The sequence below is a fragment of the Haemaphysalis longicornis genome, unplaced genomic scaffold (genome assembly GCF_048455015.1).
Source record: "Haemaphysalis longicornis isolate Haplotype H1 unplaced genomic scaffold, Haemaphysalis longicornis Haplotype H1 scaffold_1, whole genome shotgun sequence".
Classification (NCBI taxonomy): domain Eukaryota; kingdom Metazoa; phylum Arthropoda; class Arachnida; order Ixodida; family Ixodidae; genus Haemaphysalis; species Haemaphysalis longicornis.
In genome coordinates this window covers 156030861-156043273 of record NW_027526203.1, presented here as the reverse complement: position 1 = coordinate 156043273, position 12413 = coordinate 156030861, and positions in this window count along the sequence as shown.

Genomic DNA, 12413 nt, shown 5'->3' with positions numbered 1-12413 from the left:
ACGACTGAAACCCGTCATGTCGGTGTATGCAGACACCGAGTGTGAGGTTTGAGAATGTGCTAGTCAAAGACATGACCGTCCTATTTCTTAAAGGGGCCATGCAGACAAAACACAAGTTTGGTTCATTCGAAAGCTTGCCTTGTTATAATCATACTAATACCTATTTTAACGTAAACTTCACTCAGATAAGCTATACAATTAAAAGAAAAATAAATGGCCATGCGACCCAAGCTCAGTTACTGCACTAGAACATATGACGTCATATGCACGGCCTTGCGATTGGCTGAGGCCAGCAAAAGCAAATGCAAGTTAGGCAGGTCTTATAAGCTTGCAGAACGACCTATTTGCCTGTAAATGTAATTCATATTAATTTTATAGCAGTAAAAATGGTGGGACGAAACAATGGAACTTACGAAAGTACACGTAAGCACCAGTGTGTGCTGCTGTTGTTACTGTGTGCACTATGCTTGTTATAGCTGCACAGCCATGCGGCGCTTTGGAGTTGTCTCGTACGACACTGACCAATTGGCATAAGCGAAATTGTCGTACATGGCCCTATTTGTCAAACATAACGTGTGGAAAGAAATACGTTGGACAGACCGGCCGCTGCCTGAACGTACGCCTTCGCAAACATCAGAGCTCGCTAAAAGGGTCACCGTATTCGCATTTAGCCGTTCACTGCAGAGACTGCAAGTGCCGCCCAAAATTGCATGACACGTTAATTGTTGATAAACACAAAGAACGGTTAACAAGAGAAATAATAGAAGCCTTCCGTATAAAGGAAGGGAATTACTGTGTTAGCCAACCACAGGTTTTGCTGTCTAACACTGAGTATGCCTTTTTGAATCAGGGTTGATAAAATGTGTTGCGGTTCTTGTCAGCACACGTGCGGTTTGATTATGTATAGAATGTTTCGTGTTGGTGCGCCGGGATCTTGTCGGATGGCAGATTGTAAATTTGGATGTTATGACGGTGGCGTTTATTCCAAGTATACATGTATGTTTTTTCCCGTAATGAATTTTCAGTTGCTAGTCGTGCTTTGTCTCATGTACTTGCTTGTCCTCGTCGTCGTAGCGCTTTTCCCACCATGAACATTTACCAACAAGCCCAGCTCGCAGTTCTTCTAAACATACCCTGTGTTTCACAAAACGATTACTACCTACCATAACAAAAACAAGCCAGGTGCAAATACGGTAAAAAAAAAAGCAAAGGTGAATAGCGGTGCAGAGCAGTATGATTGATTTCAATTGATTGTAGGGTTTAATGCACCAACGCTACACAGGCAATGAGGTGCACCGTAGTGGAAAGCTCAGGATTAATTTTGACCACCTGGAGATCTATAACGTGCTGAAATCTCGAACAGCCTCCAGAGGAAAGCGGCCGCCACGGCTTGGTTGTGCAGAACAAGTGAAATTGCTTGAGATGTGGAACGAAATTATTGAATGTATTTCGTTGCGTTTTTGTGGCTCTAATTGCATGATGATGTCTGGTGAGCTGTTCAGGTAGCATTTACTGGTGAGGTTGTTCTAGTGGGGTGAGGGCAGTAGAGGGGGGTAAGTGGGTTTACAGTTCTTTAGTGTGCACAATACAGTTGAACCTCGATCGATTAACGAAGTCAGTAAAATTCGTAATTTACTCCGTTACACTGAAATTTCACTACATTGAAATTCGCAATTATAATGAAGTGTTCATCCCGTGAAGCGTTTCCTACAAAAGAAAACATGGTGCGCATACACGGCTGGCACAGTGTTTCTGTTTCTATCGGAGCTTAATCGTCTATGCAGGCATCAGCATGAACCGCATGGAGCGTTTTCTCCCGTCAAAAACGCGCCCCGCAAGCCACAGGCGCGCTGACGCAGCCGCGGAGGCCGCCCGCACAATGTGCGTAGCTCCAGCGACAGCTTCTAACCGCTGCCTGGAATACAACTCGAGGGGCAAACGATAGGGGCATGCAAGAAAAAAAGCGGATAACGTGGGCAAAAGTTTCACTGTAAAACGTCATACACGCTGCTTACAAAAGCGCCCATCAAATATTTTCCGCGGCGGTAAGCCTAATCATCTGGCCAGCCGGCATCTCCAAGCGCTTCGAAGCTCCCGCCATAGGGTGCGCGCCTCCCCATTGGCGAAATTGGTCAGGCTCCTCCCACTGACGCATGCAGCGCGAGTCACTTCCTGGCTGAGGCAGAAGCCGCTGCCGGCGCGCAATCGCGGACGTGGGTGTGAAAAAAACGCGCGCAAGGCTCATAAAGATTCACAAATGCTTGCTGGAACGATGAAACCCAACAAGCATGAGTGAACTCGAACGAAGGGCAAAGCGAAAGCATGCGGCGGCCCCGCCAGAGGCTATTAGGCTTACCACCACGGAGGATATTCAATGGGCGATTTTGTAAGCAGCGCGTATCACTTTTTACAGTGAAAATTTCGCCCACGTTATCTGCTTTTTTTCTCGCGTGCCCCTCTCATTTACCCCTCAAGTTGCGGTTCAGCGAGCGGTTAGAAGCGGTCGCTGGAGCTACCCACATCACGCGGGTGGTCTCTGCGGCTGCGTCAGTGCGCCTGTGGCTCGCGGGGCGCGTTTTGCGTTTTTGTGGGGAGAAAACGCTCCATGTGGTTCACGGTGATGCCCGCGTAGACGATTAAGCTCCAGCAGAAACAGAAACAGTGCGCCAGCCGTGTATGCACTCCACACAGTTTGTAGGCAAGGAGCTCGCTGCATTGGGCGGCCCGTGTCGCCGTTCACGTTTTATTGAGACCCCATTTCGGCGCTTGCGTCTCCCAAAATCTACCTCTACAATTTAAATTTCATGCCTAGTTCTCGATGAAACTTCGTTACGTTGAAATTCCGGCAAATGGGACTTCGTTACACAGAGGGGAAAAAACATGGTGTGCATACACTTGAAGTTACAGAAATTCCGTGGTTCATTACATCGAGGGTTTCGTTATATTGAAGTTCGTTACATCGAGGTTTAACTGTAGCAGGATTCTTGGGCTCTTCATAGGTGGTCAAATTGCAGACCTAATGCTATATTGCCCAAATGAGGCTACTCGGTATGCTAAAATGATGCAATTGGTGTTGTGGCACTTTCTACAAGTGCATTGGGATCGATGGGGGTGTCAAGCTCCAGATTGGTTTGTAGAAAAAAAATGGTTTTTGTGAATTATGGCATAGCCGTATGAGCTGATCTAAATTGGCGGGGTGGACCATCTGAATGTAAAAACTGAATATAACAATGTCTTGCACGATGTTTTGGAAGCTGTCTGTGCCACTAGGTGTTGTGTTCAGTGATGTTCCATACCAGAAAGACAAATTCCCATTTCTAGGTTCAGAAATTCCCTATTTTTAGCATTTTCTCTGCAAGATTCTCAGGAATTCTCTGCAAATTTGCCTGCATTCTCACTTTGTAGCTGATAATTCTTAAGTGGATTTTTGTTTAATTTTCAATTTTGGGCATTAGCCAGCACCACCTATGTCTACTTTACATAGCCTTCCTGGTGCAGATTTCGTTCAGAGAATCAGAGTTTCAGTGGGAACTAAATTCCACTACAGCTCCCACTCAGCAGCATTTGACTGTGCATTTCACATTTTGTACCAAGCAGCACGCTTACTTTGCATGCTAAAGGACTCGGTTAAAACTGCCTGTATGGAAAAGAACGACACTGTTGAGTAATGAGGTAACTTTAGCTCAGTGCCAGGACTGCAGGAATTATCTCTGGACTGCACGCGGACTAAAGTGCACCCGAAATACTTTTTTGTATATTGCGCAGGAATACATTCGAACAGGCCCTTCAGCCGCCACCACTTCACACTTTACTCGATCTTTCTCATGGAGTAATCTTTCCTCGATGCTTCCTCTTGTTTTATGAACTGGATTGGAAGTGGTCTTGCATGCTTGTGGCTTGCGCAAGCACGACTGCGGATATTTTAGCACAAATCCGGCAAAGTGTAAGGGAACTTCTAAAAAAAAGCAAAGTAATAAATGATGTGAGGTCCGGTTTACAGACATTTCCTCTTTTTACTCCAAGACTCCTGAAAAATCTGCATCTATTAAAGATAAAAGATTTCCTTTGTCCCTTTTGGCCAAAATTACAGCTGAAAATTCCCTACATAAGGGAAAATTCCCCGCACGGAACGTCACTGGTTCTGTTGGCCTAGTGTGACGTTGCCTTTATCGTTTCTAGTGCCATACATTTCTCTTCTAAAGCACGATTTGGTGCCTTAGTCGAGCCACTGTTAGGGCTGAGTCTTTAACAAGTAGTCACTTTATAGGGGCCTGTTGTCGCGTGTCTATAAAGGGCCGCCAAGGGCATTCTGGAGATGGCAGGGTCGGTGGTCTATAGACGACACTTTGCCCCAAACAACCGACCAGGGTTCTAGCTGCCTGTGCGGAAAGAAAAACCCAGTCACTAGGCAGCAGCTGCTGCTCCTGTACACCATGATCCAAGGTGCATTTCTCAGACACAACAGGGCCTGCACCCTGTTCTGGAGTGAGCCTGAAAGAGTGGAGGTAGGTACGGTCATGGACAAATGAAATGCAAACACAAAAATATGAACCAGAACTGCAAAATTGAAAAATACTGTTCGTGGAGGTCCAATAATGGCGCAGTATTGGTATATTTGGAAAGCCGCATTTTTCTAAATTGTTACTGTAATTAAGCCACGCGTTAATTTGACTTGCATGGAAAGAAAGCGCACTATTTGCATGTTTTGGTTCATATTGTCAAAAAGAGCAAACCAGGCATTGCTGGTGATGCTTGTTACACCACCAGCATATTTTCTGTCTCTTCAAACTCTTGATGTTTCTCCAGGTAGTCAAAACTTACTTTTGTACATTAATGACGAGTTGTTTTTGTGTTCACGGCCATTCGGTCCTGCACACTTGGCCACCAGAAACAAAAATAAGAAAGGAAACCTTTCCTTAGATTATTGCATTGGGGTGTACCAGTCAGTTACCTATGGAATTGGATTACCCCTAGACTGGTACCCAATAAATCCTACATGGCAATAAAAATCCCTAACTTCTTTTTTTTTCTTTTGCTGCGCTGGCCAGCGCTTCGAATGGTTGGTTGGGCAGTGCCTGCGCGTTGTTACAAGGTTCTTTATAACTCACAACAGAACAAAACACTGAAGATAAAGGGAATACAGTAGTACCCCACTGTTACATTCCTCACTGTTGTGAACAAAAACAAGAAAGGAGACCTTTTCTTAGATTATTGCATAAGGGTGTACCAGTAACCTATGGAATTGGATTACCCCTAGACTGGCACCCAATGAATGCCAGATGGCGATAAAAATCCCAAACTTCTTTTTTTTTTTTCTTTTGCTGCGCTGGCCAGCGCTTTGAATGGTTGGTTGGGCAGTGCCTGCACGTTGTTACAAGGTTCTTTATAACTCACAACTGAATAAAACGCTGAAGATAAAGGGAATACAGTGGAACCCCACTGTTACGTTTTCCTGCCTGTTACGTTGTTTGTCATAGTCCAGGCATAGCCCCAACAGGATATGATGTATTGCAAACCCTGCTGTAACGTCACAACTGTGGGCCCGCTCCGTATGATGCGTTGCAAGCTGACACTCCAAAGCTGCCTTGGCACCGCCATTTTGGCTTTTGACGAGTCTTGCCCAGGCTTTGTTACTGAACTGGCTACAAGAAGCCGCAAGCGAGTTGGAGAGGCAGTCATGAGATGGCCATCTGTCGAAAGTGCTATCCCCATCATCACTGTGCTTACAACAGAAGTTTCACTTAGGAATGCCGGAAGTGGTTGATGTTATCGCTGCCGCACAGTTGTAATGATGCCGTGCTGCGTTTTTAGATTAGGTTACTTGACAAAGAGCGCAGCCTTCCGGTACCGCGGAGTGGGCCGGTGCTGCTGCCGACCAGGCAGTGGTGCTGCGGGTAGCGTTGAGATTTAAGGGCCTTAGTTGAGATCGGTCTCGGTGCGTCGTCTGCTGCTCCTTCCTTGCTACTCGGTGCTTTCTACACCACCCATACCGTCGCCTGCACCAGTTTTGTCGCACAAAGGACCATTATTTTGGCAGGACGCAACACTGCCTTTGGGTGGTTTTCTGCGTGACTTTGGTGTCTCTGTTTCGACAGGTGCTCAGGTATGTTAGGGGCAATACGGGGCACCGCGCTTTCCCTCGGGTCCACCTACCTCGTGGAATCCTTAGTTTGACCGTTCACGATGTGTTCGCAACAGTTGACAATGTCTGAAGGCTCACAATGAATGTCACAGCCGTTAGTTTGTGACGTAAAGGCACATTCCCACTGGCGATTCGCCTTGTCGCGCGACGAAATGCGACGTCGCAAAGCGATGAGCCGGCCGTCGCTTTTCGTAGCTTTGCAATGACGGAACAGATCGCACTAGGTCCGAATTTCCTCGTCGCGCGACGGCCCCGCAAAACCGGATAGCCAATCATCGCCGCGGAGCAGGCTGACGTAGCCGGCAACGGAACATTTGTTTACATCCGGCAATGCAAACGGCAGCGGGCAGGTGAGCCGCTGCTGCTGGGCTCGCTCGGCCAGCGCTTGGCCCGCTATCGCTGTACCCACTGGGTTGGGCTGGCAAGCAACTTCCCGTGCGCTTCGGTTCTTTGGTCAGTGGCTTCAGCGTACGCGTGCACTAATCAACGAATAGCGTGGAACTCATCAGTGTGGAGAAACGTGTATGGATTGTAAAAGCAAGTAATCATCGTATATAGGTCGATAGCGAGACGGTAGGTTGACTTGCAGCCTCTTCATACTTCTATCGGCAACTGGTAAACACGCGTAGAGTTCAGAGGCGTCCAAACTTTGCGCCTGTGAAAAGAAGCGAAATTTGTGGGCCGTGATGCGGGTGTTGTGGCGTGAAAACAAGCATGTGCATTACTTCGTGCAATATGTTGCAAAGATCCTTCTTGAGTTTGTTATTTTCTGCTCCTCCCGCAACCCGCAATGCTTTCGGCATTGTTCCAGGTTAGTAGCATGTGTTTTAGTTTGATTTCTACCTGCTTTTGTCGCGCTCGTGTAACATAATTTTCTTTAACTGCTAATGGTTGACACACGAAGGAGGTCGTACAAGTCGGGAAGCAGCAGCGCTGAACGCAGTCGGATCATCGCTCGCACCGCGAGCGGGCCGACACCTTCGTGGCGGTGGTCGTGAAGGCCACCACGGGAGAACTGCTCAGCGCCGGGAGCGTGCGGGCCACGACCGCCCGCCAGGCCGAAGAGGCGGCGATCGCCCTCGCCCTGGTCCTGCCGGGCACGACGACCATCCTCAGCGACTCCAAGTCGGCGACAGCGAACTTCGCCCGGATCACGGTGTGCAAGAGCACCGCGCGGCTCCTCTCCAGCATCGGGGAAGGAGCCCGCGCGAACAGCACGAGCATCCGCTGGTTCCCCACCCACGCGGGCCGGGAGCTGCGCAACGGCCACCGCAACCGCAACGAAGAGGCGGACGCCGCGGCTCGAGACCTCGCCACGTGCCGAGCCACGCCCCCCCGACCCCCCTCCGAGCCCGGAGAAGAACAGCAAGACGACGACGCGGAGCCCCTGACCGCCTACGGCGCCACGCTCGGTGGTACAGGCACGGGAGACGAGCCTTCCCGCCCCCCCATCTGGGGCTTGCGAGAGGGGAGGCAGTGCTCCTGCGGCAACTGCAGACAGAAACGGTTCTCACGCCGGCGCTCGTGCGCCACGTGTGCCCGGACCTCTACGAACGAAGTGAGTGCAGTGTGTGTGCGCGAGTGCCCGCGGACCTTGCCCATCTCATGTGGGGCTGCGAAAAACACTGTGCGCGTGACGGAGGCCGCGGCCTCCCACCGGACGTTTGCGACATGATCGGCTCTACGGAGCACGGACTCCAGCTCAGGTCCGTCCAGCGGCTCGAGGCTGCTCTGGCGCGGCAACGGCGAAAGGAGGACCCGCGCTCCCTCCCGGTTGCTTCCCTCGGGAACGGCGACAGGGGGCGGGGCGGGGACACCCCTAGTAGCCCGAGCCGCAGGCCAGGCCCATTGCTTCGAGGTCAGCCCGATACCTAGGATAGGTAGATAGACAGGGGTGACGGCGAAGCCCTGCGTGGCCTGACCCGCACCCCCCACCGGACAACGCAATAAAGGTCATTTCTCTCTCTCTCTCATCGCAAGTGCGAACACCGCCTCATGGCCTCATCGCGCGACGCGTGCCGTCGCGCGATGAGGCAAATCGCCAGTGGGAATGAGCCTTAACGTGGAAGTTTTCCCGCGGAATTGCGCTTTCCCACGCCTTCAATCCGTCAGGATCCTATGGCGCCTTGAAGAAATACCGTGTCACGGACTTTGCCGATGCTAAAGCAACCCCGAACAGCAGCCGGGCAGGTAGCACCTCACCAAACCACACCGACACTTCACAGATCCACTAAAATATGTATGCACGATGACAGCACAGTGCTGAATAAACTGTTGAAAACTGGCCCATGATTTTGCTTCGACGTTAGACATCATTGCTACCAGTTGAAACATTGCCCACTGTGTGTGCGCAAATTTCTCCTCTTATTACTTAAAGGGGTCATGAAAACGAAATGCGAGTTTGGTTCATTCATAAGATTGCCTCGTTAGAATCACGCTGACACCACTTTTAACGTAAACTTCGCTCGAATAATCTATATAATTAGGAAAAAAGGGAATGGCCATGCGACCCACTAGCTGATTTCCCGCAACAGAACCTGTGATGTCATTATATATATCTCAGGTAGCACAAAAGAGCTTAAGGACGTCTACTATCAATGTTTTTCAGGACGAAAGGAACGGCTTGTAAACATCCCAGACAATCCGATAACGCTTTCGCAGCGTTTTAGAGAGGTCTTAAATCACGTATAATGTCCAGCGGGTATTACTATTTCTAGACAACTTATTTACCCGCTTTAAAACGTCTTTGGAAATCGGTGTAAAAGTGGGATTTTGCAAGAGCTGTATAAGTCCGTCAATGTGGCTTTTCAATCGGCATTTTAGATGGTTTAAAGACGTCTCGATAATTACGGTCTAAAAATGGGCTTTGGAAAGACGGTAAGAATCCGTTTCTTGGGATATTTAGAGCCGCATTTTATGCGTATAAAATACGGCTGCATTAATCGCTCCCCTACTGCCCTCCCCCTTCCCCCGGAGGTGATGCTAGGCGTGAATGCGGCCGCGGTTTGCTTCACGCATTCGCAATAAAAAGGCCTTTGGTTTTAGAAAACATTTTATTTGAGACCAAGCAATGGGGAAAAGTACTGAGCACAAAAATACCATTACCATTCAAAACACACAATTCAGTGGAAAAATCTTCCTTGCACGTGCCAGAAGCATCATTATACAAAAACACTAAATTGGTTATTTTAACGGGAGAATTCAGTGCAAATAAAACATTGAACAAAAAAGATCAATTCAAGAAACTTGTACCAGCAGGTCCACAAATTTCCACACTTTCTTATTTTTAAAGCAAGAATGGAGCGCACACAAAACATTGAAAACAAAACGAAAAGAATCAATGCAAGAAACTTTTACCACCAGGTCCACAACTCGGCGCATTTTCTTGTCGGTATTTGGAGGCAAGAATGCAGCACAAATAAAACATTGTACAAAAAAGGGTACATGCAAGAAACTTGCACTATCACGTCCACAACTTTGTACGTTTGCGTATGGTTATTTGAAAGCAAGAATGCAACACAAATAAAGCACTGGCAGAAAAGGTCAATCCCAGAAAATTTTACCATCAAGTTCACAACTTTATACATTTGCTTTTCACGCTTAAACAATAAAATGCAAGGACAACTGGTTCTGCAAAAAATGACAGCCACTTAGGAAAGCGAAACAATTAAACTGACTTTATTTAAAAATCACATTGTCAAGAGTGTACAACAAAATGACTAGGCAGAATGCCAGTGCTCACCTGGCGCCAGCAACGTTAAACACTTCTTCTAAACAAATAAAAAAGCCATGTGTAGCATGAAGACACTTTTCTCCTTGGAATAAGCACTATAAGCACTGGTTAAACCCCCTTCTAAAAAATGACTACTGCAACACAGCATAAAACGAACATTTACTGGTCTAGTTAACACAAACTGAAACAGTGCCGAAAAGCGCACGCAATGAAAAGATAAATGAGTAACTGGACAAGTCAAATACAGCCACTGCAGCTAAACAAATGAGCTTCATTCATGTGCACTCGCTACCACCTTGGGTTACCCCGAATAATAAGGGCATGAAAAAAGACTGCCCACTTGCGTTAGAGCAAACAGCAGTGTAGTCAGTTTTCCCTGTCCCGTCATTTAACGTTACACTGTCCACGAGGTTGGTACAAGCACTTACTTGCTGTGCCAAATACCCGTACGTCGTGCTTTTTGAAGGAAGGGTCCGATCGGTCAAATTGAGTAATTGCCATTTTCAGCCGTGTTGTAGTACTGTAGGCGACGGGCCAAAAGCAAATCTTGTCCCATACCCGGTACCGCCTCCACTTCATCAGTCTTCAGGAACCGCACAACTGTAAAGGCTGCAAACAGGCACTACAGTGTACTGTACAGGCACCTTGCATTAGTGCACTTGCAACACGGAAGCCTTAAAGTTTTGCACAAATTTAAGCTGGCGTTTACCGAAGTTTGAGCAGGAAGTAACCACCAGAAGTGAAATTAAAGAAGTCAAAAGCGCACACATGAGAACAATGATGAAAGCTTTTTAGCAGCTGTAAATAGACAGAACGAAAATAAAAAATTCAACACTCGCATGTATGAAAGAAATAATGTTTCGAGCTATATTTTATAAATCGCTTAAAATATTCAAAAATAACAATCCCACGATATTTTCGCACTAATTTAATTTAATGCTGCCCAACGATCCAGACTTGTCGCGAACCGGGTTTTGACGTAATTACAACGCTTACCAGGGGCGGTATTCCCGTGTTTTGTCCCTTTTGTGTCCCTTTCAAAAGTGTCCCTTTTGAGCGAGCCCTGATTGGCTAAAAGCGAACACCCGAATGTGACGCCATGCAAGCACACGGCGGAGCTATGAGCCGTGGCTACTCGGAGCAGACGATTTTTCGTCGCGGTTCGGTCGCGAAACAATACACACATAAAAGATACTCTGACACGGTTTCAGTTCTTTAAAATGCGTTTGCAAGAACAGTTACGCTATTTGAATAAAAGGCCCACTGCTTAATCGGAAGTACGTCACGATGAAAGGGACGCAAAAGGGACGTTTTCGAAAGGGACAGTTACGAGAATACCGCCCCAGGTCAATTATCGGGCTGGGACGGCATGTCGCCATGTCGACGTCGGGTTCTCAGTTCTGAGACAAAGCAGGTCGCGGTTGGAACCTGCGTACGCAACACCTGGCAATGCGTGGATTAATTGTTGGAAAAAAAAAAGGCATCGTAAATCAAGAACCTCGCCATTATTTTTGTTTCGCCATTACATACTGCAAGTAGTCGCTTAGCCTACATCCTTCTGGTCAGCAGCGAACGGGTCAGCCACCGGGTCGTTCTTAGGGGTCACAATTGTCAAGTATTCAAATGTTCCAGCGCTGCGGCCTTTTTAAATGCGCAGCCAGAAGTGGCGAAGACCGGAGATGTCGAGCGGAACGCGTTCCGCTCCCCACTAGCAGACGACGCTCGCTTTCCTAGCGCAACTCGCAACCGCAACCGCGGTGGAGAGAGTCGCGGCCGGCCGCCTTCTCTCCACGGCCGCGGCGGGGAGATACGGAACTGAAACTAAAGCGTGGCAAACTGTTCGCATGGCGACGCAGTGAAACATCCCCCTCGCGAGGGGCACGATCAAATGCAGAGCATTTCCGGGGGCGCACGACGTTAAGTAGTTTGCGTTACGTTGCACTTGTGGCAACTGCTGACGAAAGAGCGCTCGTCAGCAGTAAAATTGGCAGCCTCGGCGCACGTTGAGTCCGAGAGAGGGGAGAGAGTGTCCTTGAAACGTGCCTGGGCGCGCTATCGAATGTTGATCGCGCCGATAGCGAAACGTCTGTGCCGGGCATGTCGAGGCGAGCGATGCGGACAACTACGGACGCCAATAACGGGTGACATCGTGAGTTAAAGAAATGCTCTGCATTTAAAAGGAATAATTAGGCGCAAATAAAAGCTCAGTTCCGCTTAGAGCAGAGAGACACGCACGTTGTAGACGGTTTGCTGAGCTTTATCGGCATCAAAACACGAACACCTGAAGCGCTACGGCGCGCTAAAGGCCGCGTGCGTTCACCCACGATGCCCACGACGCCTTGTCATGCAGACACTGTGTCACGTGGCACGACATAATCTCTCATAAATGTGAAACGAACCCGCTTGCTTGCGTACGAGTCGACCCTCCACTTGGAATATTACGGGTGAATGCAGGCTTACGAAGGATATCGCATAATTTTGAAGCCGGCTTTCGCAAATGCATTGAGGTGGAAGCGCAGCTTAGCGCTGCCGACCAAT